This window comes from Tursiops truncatus, chromosome 15 (assembly GCF_011762595.2).
Source record: "Tursiops truncatus isolate mTurTru1 chromosome 15, mTurTru1.mat.Y, whole genome shotgun sequence".
Taxonomy (NCBI): Eukaryota; Metazoa; Chordata; class Mammalia; order Artiodactyla; family Delphinidae; genus Tursiops; species Tursiops truncatus.
This window is the reverse complement of record NC_047048.1, coordinates 73059980-73075340: the sequence shown is the minus strand read 5'-3', so window position 1 is coordinate 73075340 and position 15361 is coordinate 73059980. Positions and strand designations below refer to the sequence as shown.

At 38.1% G+C, this 15361-nt stretch overlaps 1 protein-coding gene across 4 annotated transcripts in view; it reads right to left on the bottom strand.

The window, feature by feature from the left end:
* NCOA3 (nuclear receptor coactivator 3) overlaps nucleotides 1–15361 on the bottom strand; it is a 121696-nt gene that overhangs the window by 47823 nt on the left and 58512 nt on the right. For 3 of the 4 annotated variants that reach the window (XM_033841140.2, XM_033841139.2, XM_033841141.2), the window contains exon 2: nucleotides 11895–11975. The exons of the other annotated variant lie outside the window; for it this stretch is intronic. The gene's annotated coding sequence lies outside the window, so the exon portion shown is untranslated. The remainder of the gene's footprint in view (nucleotides 1–11894; nucleotides 11976–15361) is intronic. 4 annotated transcript variants of the gene reach the window in all.

The window sequence follows — 15361 nt, the reverse complement described above, 5'->3', positions numbered from 1 at the left end:
TAGATGAATAACTTAAGAAAATCTAAACCTTGGGACCTAAAAGGAGATTAAAGAGATGTCTTTTGAGAAGCACTGAATTCTCAAAGATGCTAAGATCTACAAATACAGTTTTGGTAGTGGTCTTAAGCTGTTCTTACATAAACATTTCAAATATTTTCCTTAAACTTCTCTGATATTGTACATTTCTCTCTCAGAAGAATCTGTAGAAACAGTATCTGTTACTATAAGGGACACTTGGGTCACAAGTGCTTAAGGACAATTTCTTCTTTGAAAAATCACGTTAAAATTGATAATTAATTCCTCTGCAATTTTTTAAAATATAAAGACACTAGCAATTTAACTAGCCTAAATTTAAAATTCCATTCACTATTCATCATTCTTAATAAAATGGCTTCCTTTTCAACTGCCAAAAGGAAAATGGAAAGGGATGGAACTCGGGCTTCTTATACTTCAAATGGAATTGGGAGTTATTTAAGTAATGAAACGTCTACAATTTACATGATACCTTCACACCACAAAACAGGCTTATCAAAAGCCGAAGTAAAAACTCTCATACACACAAAAAAATTAAATTTCAACTTACTTCCCAAGGCCTAGGAATCAAAGGCCTTATACTACTAAATCATGTCTGGAAATGAAAAGACAGTAGATTACAGCTGTGCATGGCCAATTTATCTTCTGAAGTCAAAGCATGTCTCCTGTTACCTTGCAGCAAGTCACTGTGATCTGCATATCAATATATCGAAGGGTTACAGAATCTGAAACCTATTCCAACCATAAAAGGTGTTATTTTAATTAACAAACTTGCCAACACATTAGGAACTTTGCAGCTCTATACTAGAATTTTTTAAATTATTATCACGATCTCATTTTAAAGAAAACTTTAAAAGGTTAAGAACCAAGACTAAAAATTATTCAATTCCAATTCTGTTTATGGTCACCCTCCAGTAAAATAAAATAACTAGCTCTATAAAAATCTTTTTAAACAGGAGAACAATATGCTAGCAGTTGATGTAGAAAAAAATTAATTTCTGTAATTCAGTTTTCTACATTAGAGCCGAATTTTAGAGTAGGGGAATGAAACAAACGACAAATCACACATTATGTAACAAGAGTCCTACCTGGAATACATTAGGTACATGTACATTTTTACTTGTAATGATTGTTCAACTATGCAAGATAAAATTCTATGGAAGTGAATCAAATAACCTACACTTCTGATCTTTAGATGATTGTGGGCTCACATCATATAAGCTTAATATATGAAGCTCATTAAAGAATGATATATGATGGAAAATATACTTAAATCTTAGGAACATATGTGGAACATGTGTGCACATGCAAAGCTTTCAAAGTCACTTTAAAATGTGAAAATGAGTAAGCCTGTTATCCTTGATAAATGTCAGCTGTCATGCACTCATGTCCAATACATACTATTTTTCACAAAGCAGAGTACCAGAAAAGGCAATTTTGAATCCACCAGCTGCACGTAATGGTTATACATAGAAAATTCTATTCAAGGTCAGAAGTTTAGAGGTTTTCAATATCAACTTCAAAATAATGCAGGCTTTATATGTTAAATATTACACAGATTCCAAAACATATTCTTTTTAAAACAGTTTTTGAAAAGAAAGAGTCATAAGAAAGTAATTACTCTAAGAGTTTGGCTCATGAGAGACAGGGCCATTTACAACAGTGATATAAAGAGGATTATTTGTAATTTTGGATCGTTGAGCTGATATTTAGGCCAATTATATTTCTTAACTAAGTTACAAAATTAAGTACTACAAGAGCTACATTATTACCAATCTGATGAGTTTTTATGCCTGTATTTTCCAAGTCTAATAAAACTGTCCTTTTAATGAACCATGACTGAACAATTACTACAACCTTATGTCCATCCATTTTTACCAAGAGCGGGGGGAAAAAACAGTGATTAGATTAGTACAGCAGTTTAGATAGTTTGTTGTTCGTGCCAAAGACGGATGTTACAACTTTAACAGTTTTCTCTACATATTCTGAAAGCTTCATCCTTAAAAGCAAACCAGCTTAACCATCAGTTTTTTACTTTAATAACAGAACAAAACTATCAATAGGAATTTTCTTTTAAAAGCATCTCTGTATAGCATGTGACCTATGCTAAAAAAAAATATTATCTTCTAAAAGTATGCTGTTTCACCAACATTCAAACTATTTAAGCTTTCAAAATTATAAATGCACTGACATTCTCCTATATATCATCATAAAACTAGTGACCTCCACATTTTAAATATATCACTAGTAATCAATCTTCTTTACATAGAAGGAATCTCTTAAAAGTTTAAAACCTAAAAAGAAAATAAAAAAGGAGTGAGGGACTAAGTGTGGTCAGATTATCTCAAGTAAAATAACTTTGGCTTTTCCACTTAAAACCAAAGCACTTCATTAGCCCAAGACAGCAGATCCACCAAAATTATGGCTTTCTTAGTAATTTTTAATTGCTCTTATGAGCGTGAGAGCCAAAATTGATCTCTGGGTGTATTGCTGTAAAATAGCCATAAGTAACTCACAAATATTTAACGTAGAAATAGAAAAGTATAGATGGGTCTGGGTATAATTTTGAATTCTTTTTTTAAAGAATAAAGTCTTTTTGATATAATCTTTCTTGACAAATGAAAAAGATATGGTGCTGGAATTAACATTAACCCTATAACTACAGGTTGACTACTTACTCTAACAAAGACTGGATAAGGTTTTCAAAAAATTGAGGTGAGTTTAATTAACATGTTATTGTTGAAACTCAGAAAAGTCTGAGGTAGACAGCACACCTTCTGAGGTCAGTGTCATGAGAAAAGTAATCGTATTTTCCCATAAAATTCCTTTATGGCATCATAGAACTCTTAGTATTCCTCAATACATCAGTTACATTCTTTAACAGCTTCATTAAGATATAATTCACATATCATATACTTAAGGTATACAATTCAATGGCTTTTAGTACATCCAGAGTCGTACAATTGTCACCACAATAATTTTAGAACATTTTAATTATTGCGAAAAGAAACCCAATACCCCTTAGCTGTCACTCCCCTAAAGCCTCCCATTCCCCCCAGCTTACAAAACCTCTCTCGCATCCCCACCCTAGAAAACCACTAATCGACTGTACTTTCTGTCTCTATGGATTTACCTATTCGGGACAGTTCACGCAAGTGGAATCATACAACATCTAGTCCTTTGTGACTGGCTTAGCCGAAAAGTTCATCCATCTTGTAGCATATATCAGTACTTCATTTCTTTTTATTTCTGAATAATACTTCATTGTATAGATATACTTTATTCATCCATTCATCACTTGATGGACATTTAGGTTGTTTCCAACCTATGAATATACATACTGTTATTATGAACAGTTAGTACAAGTTTTTATGTGGCCACCTATATTCTTAAGTGAGAAACCATGAGCACTAATGAAAACAACTTTTGATGATATATATAAAGAAGCCTCCAAAGATTGCTGGTCAACAGGAAAAAGGCCAGGTTCTTAAAAATTTTTTTAAGTGGAAGCAGTTGTACAATTTTTAACTATGATTAATATGCTAAGGGCTCAAATGGTAAAAGTGAACAACATACAAGAACAGATGGGTAATGTAAGCAGAGAGATGGAAACTCTAAAAAAGCAAATGGGAGTATTAGAAACCAAAATCCCTAACAGAAATGAAGAATCCTTTTGATGGACAGAGCTGTGGTGGGGGTGATGGAGGTGGATCAGTGAGCTTCAACACACACACACGCACACACACACACGCACACATACACGCACGCACACACATACACACACGTATACACACAGCACATACACACACATACACATTCTCTCTCTCTCTCTCTCTCTCTTTCTGTCTCTCTTCCAAAACTGAAATACAAACAGGAAAAAGGAAAAGAACGGAATATCCAGGAACAGTAGAACAATTACAAAATAATATACACACAAGGGGATTACCATTTATATGAAATTCAAGAAAAGGCAAACTGTAGTGACTTAAAGCAGCCCAATGGCCACCAGCTACCAGTAGAGGGGACAGATTGTAGAGGGGCACAAAGGAACTTTAGGGGGTAGTAGAAGTGTTTTCTATCATAATTGTGATAATGGTTACATTTGTCAAAACTCACCAAATTGTAAATTTAAAGTTGGTGAATTTTATTGTACGTAAACTACACTTTTATAAAGTTGTTTAAAAATTAAGTACTTAAAAAGTTAGGTTAAGGAAAATCACAGTGCATACTGCAAATCCTGTGATAAACAATAAATGACTAGTATGAGATAAATTAGCTTATAAAACATAGGGCTATTTCAGCAAGAAAATTTACTTTTTTCTAAAGAAGTTCCACATGAAAAGTAAATTTATTATATCAGCGTTAAAAATCAAGTTTATGTTTAAAAACTTTACAGCAATAACAATTCTCTATGCAACAAGAGACCTACACAAAAATGTTCACTGAAATATCATTCATACATCAAAAGCCAGAGGAAACTAATGTTCAATCCCAAATTTAAAAAATAAATTCTAATAAAGCCATACAAAAGAATACAATATAGTAGTAGCAAAAATAAATAAATCATACACAGCATGGGAGAAACTTACAAGCAACCAAAAGTAAAAAAGCAAGTACCTTACATTCGTTATATTTTTGTAAAGCTACGAAACAAGAAAAACTAAACATCGTTCAGGAACACACACGTGTGGTTTCTCAAACGTTTTTAAAAAGCAACCACAATTAAAGATAACTGTGACTCCTGGGATAGAAGCAGGATGAGTTCATGAAGAAATACACAGGGAGTTGATACACCTAACAACCTTCCAGTTCTTAAGTTCAAGTAGCAAGTTCACGGGTGTTTTTCAAAGTATACTTCAGGGACTTCCCTGGTGGTCCAGTGGTTAAGAATGTGCCTTCCAATGCAGGGGATGGGGGTTCAATCCCTGGTCAGGGAGCTAAGATCCCACAGGCCGCGGGGCAACTAAGCCCGCACGCTCTGGAGCCTGCACGCAGCAACTAGAACAGAGAAAACCCGCACACCACGACTAGAGAGAAGCCTGCATGCCACAACGAAAGATCCCACGTGCTGCAACTAAGACCCAACACAGGCATAAAAATAAATAAAATAAAATAAAAATAAATAGAAAAACATTTTAAGTGGCACCCGATCCGATGTCCTCAAATTTCAGGGAAAAACACAAATATAAAAGTAAAAACTGAGTCTCTCTACTTTTCATGTAAATAATATTAACTGCATAGGTTTAATAAACATCTGTCAACCTATTTATCACGATAACTGGACAATCAAGTCCATATCATGAATGTCATAATTGAGATTAATTCTCATTTAATCAGGCATGACAAGCCCATCATTAACAAGCAAAGACTTCACACTTTATAAGTCAATTATGGGCCTATTCTTGGCTTATAGGGACCAGCCTCAAAAGTAGGCCAGAGACTCAGTAAATCTGAGGAACCGGGAGAGGAGATGACTTCACTCATATTTATAGGACTGCAAGTGAAATCTAGTAGAGTTTGTTTGGACTGGTTTCCTAGTCTCAAGATACAAGAACAAATAAAAGAGACTTTAGAAATGCAATCCTATATTCCTCAGGAAAACTTCCAGAGAGAAATTAATCCTCTGGTCTCAGAAGTTGTTCAATAAAATACGCTCAGGGACTTCCCTGGCAGTCCAGTGGTTAAGACTCCACGCTTCCACTGCAGAGGGCACGGGTTCGATCCCTGGTCGGGGAACTACTGGTAAGATTCCCGCATGCTGTGGCCAAAAAAATAAATAAAATACGCTCAAAGAAGCTTATATGGTTAATAAAGACATCTTTCTGTACCTTTTTGCAAAGAATGAAAAGAGGCTTTTTTTTTTTTAATGTAACTCAAGAATCAACTGTGGGACTTCTATTTTAGACCGAGAGAGAATAATAGGATTCATCCCACCATGAACTGAACAAATTGTAAGAACAAACTATATTCAGATACCAGAGAACAAGCAGTGAAAAACTGTGGTCCCTGAGATCAGGAAAACAATTGGGAGTTGGGGGGAGATGGACCAATATGACAACATGAGCCCTACCACCAGCCAGGCTTCCTACCAGGAAGCAACAATTTTTCCAGATCACAGCACGAGGATAAGGAACCCAAACAAAGTCCAGCAATCTTGCTGAATGGACAAGATAATAACCAGCATTCAGGACGGCCAAGGTGGATGTATTGTGCACGGCAGTTTCTCAGAGTGACTGACAAAACTGTAGGGACTAACAAACTAATCCTGAAATCTGTATCAAAAGATTTAGATTACCCAGAGCAATCATGGCAAAGAAGAAAAAGTTGAAAGACTCACATTACCTACTTTCAAACCTTACTATAAAAGCTGCAGGAATCAGGACAATATATGTGGGCATAAGGACTGTTATACAAATCAATGGCCAGAATAAAGACCAGAAATAGATCCTGATTTTATATATATGTATACATCTGTGTGTATGTGTGTGTGTGTATATATATATGTATGTATATGTATGTATATATGTATGTATATGTTTGTGTATGTATTTACACACACACACACACACACACACAGTTAGTTGATTAAGTTACCAAAAGCAATGCAATGGGAAAAGGAGAGTCTTATTCAATAAATAGCCATGGAACGGAATGTCAATATTTTAAAAAACTGATCCTCAATCCTTTCTTCACACCATATGCAAAAATTAAATCAAAATGGATCACAGACCTAAATGTAAAGCTAAAACTATAGAACTTCTACAAGAAAACAAAGGAGAAAAATCTTCATAACCTTACAATAGGCAAAGATCTCTTAACACATTAAAAAAGGATTAATCCTAAGAGAAAAAAATTGATAAATCAAGAAAATGAAAAGGGAAGACAAAGGCCAGAAGAAAATACTCTCAAAATATATCTGAAAAGGATTTGTATCCAGAACATTTTTTTTTAACTCATACAATAAGAAAACCACCCAATTTTAAAAATGGGCAAAATTTGAACAGACACTTCATAAAAGAAGAGATATATGTGTAACCTGAACTCTCATATATTGCAGGTGGAATATAAAATGGTAAGCCACTTTAGAAAACAGTTTCAATTTCTTATAAAGATAAGCACACACTTAACAGAAGACCCTGCAATTACACTCCTAGGTATTTACTCAAGAAGGAAAAAAAAATCCAAAGACTTGTACTTTAATGTTCCTAGAAGCTTTATTCATAGCAGCCCAAAATAGGAAACACAATGGAATACTACTCAGCAATAAAAAGAAAGAAACTTCTGACAGAAAAATGTGGATCCATCTAAAAAAACACGCTGAGGGAAAGAACTTTTACAGTGTGACTGTGGGGAAACAGGCGCTCTCACATATTGATGGTGGGAACCCATATGGTATAATCCTTATAGAGTGTAATCTGACAATATCTAACAAAAACTATATATGCATTTACCCTCAACCTAACAATCTCACTTCCAAGAATCTATCCTGAAGGTATACCCCCAACAATATGAAAATATATATTCATGAGGTTATTCACTGCAGCATTATTTTAATCACAAAATACTGGAAACAACTAGGTAATATCCATACATATGAAACTGACTGAATAATCTACATGCACATAATGGAAACTATACATCTATGTAAAAAATAAATGAGACTGGGGCTGGGAAAAGAGGCAGTGAGAAATTGGTGTTTAATGGGCACAGTTCTCAGTGTAGGGAGATGAAAACATTCTGGAGATGGATGGTGGGGACAGCTGCAAACAGTGTGAGGGGACTTAATGCCCCTGAGCCGCACACTTAAAAGTGGTCAGAATGGTGAGTTTTATGTTATGTAAAGTTTACCATGATTTTTAAAAATGAATGGGAAAGATCCCTTTGGCATGATATGGCATTATTTCCAGGAGATATCAGTAAGTGAAAAGAGCAAAGTGCAAAAGAATATACATAGTATGCTACCTTTTGTGAAAACAAAAAGAAAAAATAAAACCGATTATACATATATGTTTGTCATTACAAAAAGAAACACAGGGAAATACTTCAGAAAACACTGAAGATAGTTTCCTCCAAGAATGGGGAGAATGGGGTAGAAAGGATACAGAAGGGAATGTGTATCTTCTGTAAAATTTTGACTTCGGAAAATGTGTTCATATTCTACATAATCAAAACATAACCAATCAGAATGGGAAGGAGCACTTTAAAACAAACTGAAACTCAAGCATACAAATAAATAAATCTCATTTCATTTCAAACAAATACCATAACTACATTATGCAGAAAGTAAGGGTGGGAAATAAAACTGGGGAAGGAAGGGAAAGTAGGAGGAGGGAGGACTAATTCAAGTAATTTAAGAATACAGGATTTTACACCTGAAACTAACACAACATTGTAAATCAACTCTAATAAAAAGTAAAAAAAGAAATACAAATATGCAAATCTTACAAAAAGGTGGCGGGGGCGGGGGGGGACTTCCCTGGTGGCACAGTGGTTAAGACTCCACACTCCCAATGCAGGAGACCTGGGTTCAATCCCTGCTTAGGGAACTAGATCGCACATGCATGCCGCAACTAAGAGTTCTCATGCCCCAACTAAGGAGCCCACCTGCCGCATAAGACCTGGCACAACCAAATAAATAAATTAAATATAAATCAATCAATCAATCATTAAAAAAGAATACAGGATTTACTCTCAGTCTTGGGGAAGTGGAGAACTATATACAAATTCTTCACTCACTTTAATTAAGTTTGTTTACTGTGAAATGGTCAAGCAATTCTGAAATTATTTTAGATGTGTTATAGGATAGAGCAAAAGAGTAAATGTACTGACAATGTTGGGAACCAGAGCTCTCATGGCATAAAAACGAACATAAAGGGACTTCCCTGGTGGTGCAACGGTTAAGAATCCACCTGCCAAAGCAGGGGCCGTGGGTTCAATCCCTGGTCCAGGAAGATCCCACATGCCACGGAGCAACTAAACCCATGCCCTACAACTACTGAGCCTGCGTTCTAGAGCCCGCGAGCCAAAACTACTGAGCCTGTGCTCTACAACCCAAAAGCCACAACTACTGAGCCCGTGCGCCACAACTACTGAAGCCCGCGCACCCTAGAGTCCATGCTCCGCAACAAGAGAAGCCACCACAATGAGAAGCCTGCGCACTGCAACGAAGAGTAGCCCCCGCTCCCCGCAACTACAGAAAGCCCGCATGCAGCAACAACGATCCAATGCAGCCAAAAATAAATAAAATTTTTTTTAAAAAAAAGGACATAAAGGGCTTCCCTGGTGGCACAGTGGTTGGGAGTCCGCCTGCCGATGCAGGGGACACGGTTCGTGCCCCGGTCCGGGAAGATCCCACGTGCCGCGGAGCGGCTGGGCCCGTGAGCCACGGCCGCTGAGCCTGCGCATCCGGAGCCTGTGCTCCGCAACGGGAGAGGCCACAGCAGTGAGAGGCCCGCGTACCGCCAAAAAAAAAAAAAAAAGGACGTAAAAATATGAAATGAGAGGTGCAAAGAAAGAACCCTGTAGATGTGGAGTGAAATTGGACATACTGACATAAACTCATGATTTCTAAACTACATATATTCATGTTGCTATGAACATGTATATATGAACAAGTATATTTATGTATGTATGTGTATAGACATTCATATATTTTCTAGCTGTGTCACTGTAAGGGTCAAGAAGAGAAGACAACCCAGAAGCAACAAGGACACCTACCCTCCACCACCCAGGGATCTTGGTCTCTAATACTGTTCTCCACAAGGACACAGGAGCATGATTAAAGGAGTTCCACTGGGAATGGAATAAGAAAATGACCATTTTGGAACCATTATGGTAAAAAATTAGATCAGACAAGAATCATCAATGAATGCTAAATCTAGGGCAAATTGTGACGAGAATTGTGGTACCAGCATTGTCTCCCCCACAGACTGCTTACTGCTTGCAAAAGAAGGAAAAAAAACTATACAGTGGAGAAATCTGGCAACACCTTGGCCAAGTGATCAAAATTAACATCCCAATGAGGGACAGAATACACCATGTGCCTCCAGAAGTTGTGCATCTTTCTCGGAGGATCACATCACCTATGCAGTATTCCAGCCAAGAACGCATAACCACATTCTAATTGCAAGAAAACTTCAGACAAACAGAAAATGAAGAACATTCTAATAAGGGAGGGGAAGGGTTGTGTTCTTCAAAAATGTCAATGTCATAAAAGACAAAGGCTGTGGAAATATACCAGGAAAAGGGAGGCTAAAGAAAAATAGTAACTACATGCAGTATCTGACCCGAGACTGGTTTCTGTTACAAGAAGTAAGGGAAATGCTGTGAGTGACCTTATTAGGTCAACTGACAAAATTGGAATATTTTGTCTGAATGCAATAGATTTGTATCGACATCCATTTATGAAGCTTATAACTATACAATGGTTATATGAGAGAATGACCCTATAAAGCAGAAGTATTAAGGGAAAGAAGCACAATATATATAACATACCCTCAAATAGCTCAGAAAAGAGAGAAAGAGAGAGAAGAAAGAGTAAAAGTACACATGAACGCAAATAATAACACCAGAGACTGTATCTGGCTAAAGAATATCTAGATGTTTTTCATACTCTTATTTTTGTAACTTTTGTAAATTGCAAAGTATTTCCAAATAAAGTTTCTTTTTTTTAAGATAAATACTATGGAGATAGTTCTCTACTATGTTCAGAATATAATGGGTATATACCATAATTAATTGAAGGATTTTATAGGGAAATAGCAAGAGCTGAGGATGGAGGCTTAGATAAATTCCCAAAGGACTGTTTCAAATACAAGAGAAGGGAGTTTGTACTTTTTTTTTTCTGTAAGCCAGGGACCAGTAGCACAAAGCTTAGAACAGAAAAGAGGCTTGGTTAAAGGGGTATATTTAAGAAAATTTTCTAGCAAACCTTCAAGTAGGTAGAAACACTACAGATAAGAAGCAGTTAAAGGACATTTGGACAAACACAAGCATGAAATTAAGGAGTCTTGGCCTAGAAAACTAAGATTGGTAACAGAAAGTTGAACAAATACAGGGGACATGAAAACAGAAAACCAGATAAGACCTGTTTATTAAATATATCAAAGGGGGGTAGGATTCAAAGATGACTCACATTTCAAGCCTAGCTAACCAAGAGAATAATGTTACCACGGCTTCCCTGGTGGTGCAGTGCTTGAGAGTCCGCCTGCCGATGCAGGGGACACGGGTTCATGCCCCGGTCCGGGAAGATCCCACATGCCACGGAGCGGCTGGGCCCGTGAGCCATGGCCGCTGAGCCTGTGCTCCGCAACAGGGGAGGCCACAACAGTGAGAGGCCCGCGTATCACAACAAAAAACAACAGTGTTACCAGCAAAAAGAAATTTAACTAGCTAAGAAAAGCATAACCGCTTTCTTAGCTATCAGACAACTTTTCTCTTCTCATTTTTCCTATTCTGATGCAATAATAAAAGTCAGGAGAGGAGTCAGATGAAATGTTGCACACTAGCACAAGCAATCCGGTGAAACTGGTCTTCACAAGGTGAAACAGTCAAAATGGGTGGCGCTGATTCAGATTTTGACTATGTGCCATTAAAATATTCACACATAAGGAAACAGTGGGCAGGTGGTAGTGTCTCATATTAAACCGTAACATAGTTCCAACCCTTCCCCCAAATTTATGTTTGTATATAGAATACACATATATATTCACTTATTCCTTCGTTCAACTAATAGTATTATTAAAGAGGAAAGCATGACACATAAAATAAGCTTAAGATTAAACCATAAATCAAGAAGAGGGCAGGACCTTCAGAGGGTGAAGTCAGAACATTACAAAAGATCCAAAGTAAAACTGAATTACCTGGCTAACCAGTCAGATGATGTTCAAGTAGAGTTTATTTTTATTGGTCTCTGATTCCACTGTTCAGCAAGTATTTTGATCCTGAGGACAAAAAAAAAAGGGTGTTGATTTTTATTGCCCTTTCTTTATATAAGTACTATTATTAGTCACACACAAAATAACTTTTCCCACCTTTCCCTTCCCTGGACATAAGAAACAAACAATAACAACAAAAAGCTATCAAGTATAAGGCCTCTTCCTGGGAATTTGAGCTTCATGCCTCATTTTGCCATATATTACTACTTCTGCTAAAAAAATTTTTTTTTAATAATAAAAATCAGGCAGGGCATACATAATACAGTCTGTCACAGTTTGTAAACATGGATAACACAAAGTGGAGATAAAGGAGATCACCTTCAAGTCCTGAAAAGTGATGAAACCAGCTGGGTAATTTGAACTTGGGACGTTCCCACCAGTCCAAAAGTAATGTTCAACAAATTAACAATCTAAAATAATATAGGACTTCCCTGGTGGCACAGTGGTTAAGAATCTGCCTGCCAATGCAGGGGACATGGATTCGAGCCCTGGTCTGGGAATATCCCACATGCCTCGAAGCAACTAAGCCCGTGCACCACAACTACTGAAGTTCGCGCACCTAGAGCCCGTGCTCCACAACAAGAGAAGCCACCACAATGAGAGGCCCGTGCACCACAACAAAGAGTAGCCCCTGATCACCACAACTAGAGAAAGCCCGCACGCAGCAATGAAGACCCAATACAGCCATTAATTAATTAATTAACTGATTCATCAATTAATTAAATATAAATATCCTGTCAGAAGCTAATTAAATACTGAAGTCAAAAAAAGATAAATACCCACCAGATGGATGGATGAAGCAAGCAAGGAGAAGGGTAAAACAAAAAAAAGCCCTGGATATTTTCTTCCCCTCTAGGAAAGGGTGCATCATTTGAGTCACCAACAAAAAATAATTTGAAATGGGAGACAGGTAAGTGAGGGGCAGTTCTTCAAAATAAACTGCAATAAATACATGAACATAAAGAACAGCAGACTTTGCACTTGAGGAGATGTGGAGCAGGCTCTAGTGCAACAAGAAAGTGAGCCAATAAAAACATTCAACATCACTTATGATTTTCCAAATGTATCAATAAGGCAATAATTTAACTATTGCTAATTCTAGAGATATCTATAAAGACAAGAACCATAACTATGCCCTTAAATTAATAGCATTCACACTGGAATTGGCAAGTCTGTTGAGAAAGGATGGAAGAAAAAAATGATATATTCACAAGTTCCGAGTAACAAATACATCACAGCCATGGGCAATCCACATGTAGCATAGAGAAGACAACCAACCATAATCTAGCTGCATGATGTGAAGGGTCTGTTGCCCTTTTTTTTTGTTTTTTTTTTTAGCGGTACGCGGGCCTCTCACTGCTGTGGCCTCTCCCGTTGCGGAGCACAGGCTTCGGACACACAGGCTCAGCGGCCATGGCTCACGGGCCCAGCCGCTCCGCGGCATGTGGGATCTTCTGGTTCCCCTACAGCGGCAGGCGGACTCTCAACCACTGCGCCACCAGGGAAGCCCGGTCTGTTGCACTTTTGAAACTCAAAAGTGCGAAAATGGGGGAGTGGGGGTTGAGGATGGAAGGATATCACATTATAATGTGGATCACAAAGGGAAAAGAGGAAAACCCTGGTAATATATCAGTGCCATGCAATTAAAGTTATAAAAGGAACTGATATATCTAGTACCAGGTCTACTGATAAGCACAGTAGTCTCTAGCTTATAACTGAGATACATGCCATAAGTAAGGTGGTTCTTGGACTACATCTTCCAATCCACAATAGTATAGCTAGTTGTTAGCATAATGGCTAAAGGGCAGAAGCTTCAGAGCCCACCAGATCTCGTTAGGTACCCCTGGGTCAACTAAAGACATCTTTGAGCCTTAGATTTCTCATCTTAAAATGGCTATCACACCTCCTAAGGCTCTTGTGAACATTAAGTGAAAATGCTTAAATTACTTATTAGTACCTAGTATACAAATGCTCAATAAATAAAAACAATTATTAGCCAAACAAGACTATCTGACAGGGGCTTCCCTGGTGGCGCAGTGGTTGAGAATCTGCCTGCTAATGCGGGGACACGGGTTCGAGCCCTGGTCTGGGAGGATCCCACATGCCGCGGAGCAACTAGGCCTAGGCCCGTGAGCCACAGCTACCGAGCGTGCGCGTCTGGAGCCTGTGCTCGCAACGGGGGGCCGCGACTGTGAGAGGCCTGCGCACCGCGATGAAGAATGGCCCCCGCTCGCCGCAACTGGAGAAAGCCCTCGCACAGAAACGAAGACCCAACACAGCCAAAAATAAATAAATAAATTAAAAAAAAAAAAAAGACTGACACATAATATAACAAGAATTACCAAGCACAGTGAAATTTAAAAATAGGAGAAAACACAATCATCAGTTTTAGTTTTTAAATGAATTCAATGTTTTACAATGTGAATTTTTTTAATTTTTATTTTATTTATTTATTTTGGCTGCATCGGGTCTTAGTTGTGGCCCGCGGGATCTTCATTGTGGAACACAGAATCTTTAGTTGCGGCAATGAGGACTTCTTAGTTGCGGCACGCACACAGGATCTAGTTCCCCGACCGGGGATCAAACCCACGGCCCCTGCACCGGGAGCATGGAGCCTTACCCGCTGGACCACCAGGGAAGCCCCTATAACTTGAATTTTTATATCCAATTTATTTAGAGGACAGTGAAGGGGGAAAAGGTAGGCAGAAGTCCTGTAAAGAAAATCCAAGGTTTTCTGGCCCTAATTTTAAATAAAGTTTCATTTCAGAAATGGTTCTTTTGTTGTTGCTCCTTTTGGGGGGCTAACGGGGGTCGGTGGGGTGGCATTAATACCTAAGAACAAGAGGGGTGGGAAGGAAAAGGAATTTGAGTCAGAATGTACCTAGTACCCTAATGACTGACCCCGGAAACAAGTCTGCTGCCTAACGTGAAAGGTTGGCGAGACAGCCTACATTAATACTCAAACACCGTCGTACTGCTGGTGAGAACTATCCAAAGGAGTGCTGACCCAGCCAATCTGTACCCACAACCCCCAGGACCCAAAGGAACACCATCTACAAAATGCTCCTCTCCCAGGAAGTATGCAGTTGGATTAGAGAGGTCCCCAAATAGTCAAAGATCAATGACTGGCCTGCCTACCAGGAACCTGCAAGGAGCAGATGGTCTAAAAAGTACTATATACCAGGATCCCGTAAAGTATGGAACTGTTGGGGAACTGCAGTTAACTTGCCTAGAACCAAGATTCTGCAAAGGCAACAATCAAAGCATATTTCCTGGGACTGTACTTATTATCTTCATCAAAAATAAGTTTATCCTGGGAATTCCCTGGCGGTCCAGTGGTCAGGGCTCTGCACTTTCACTGCCGAGGGCTCAGGTTCAGTCCCTGGTTGAGC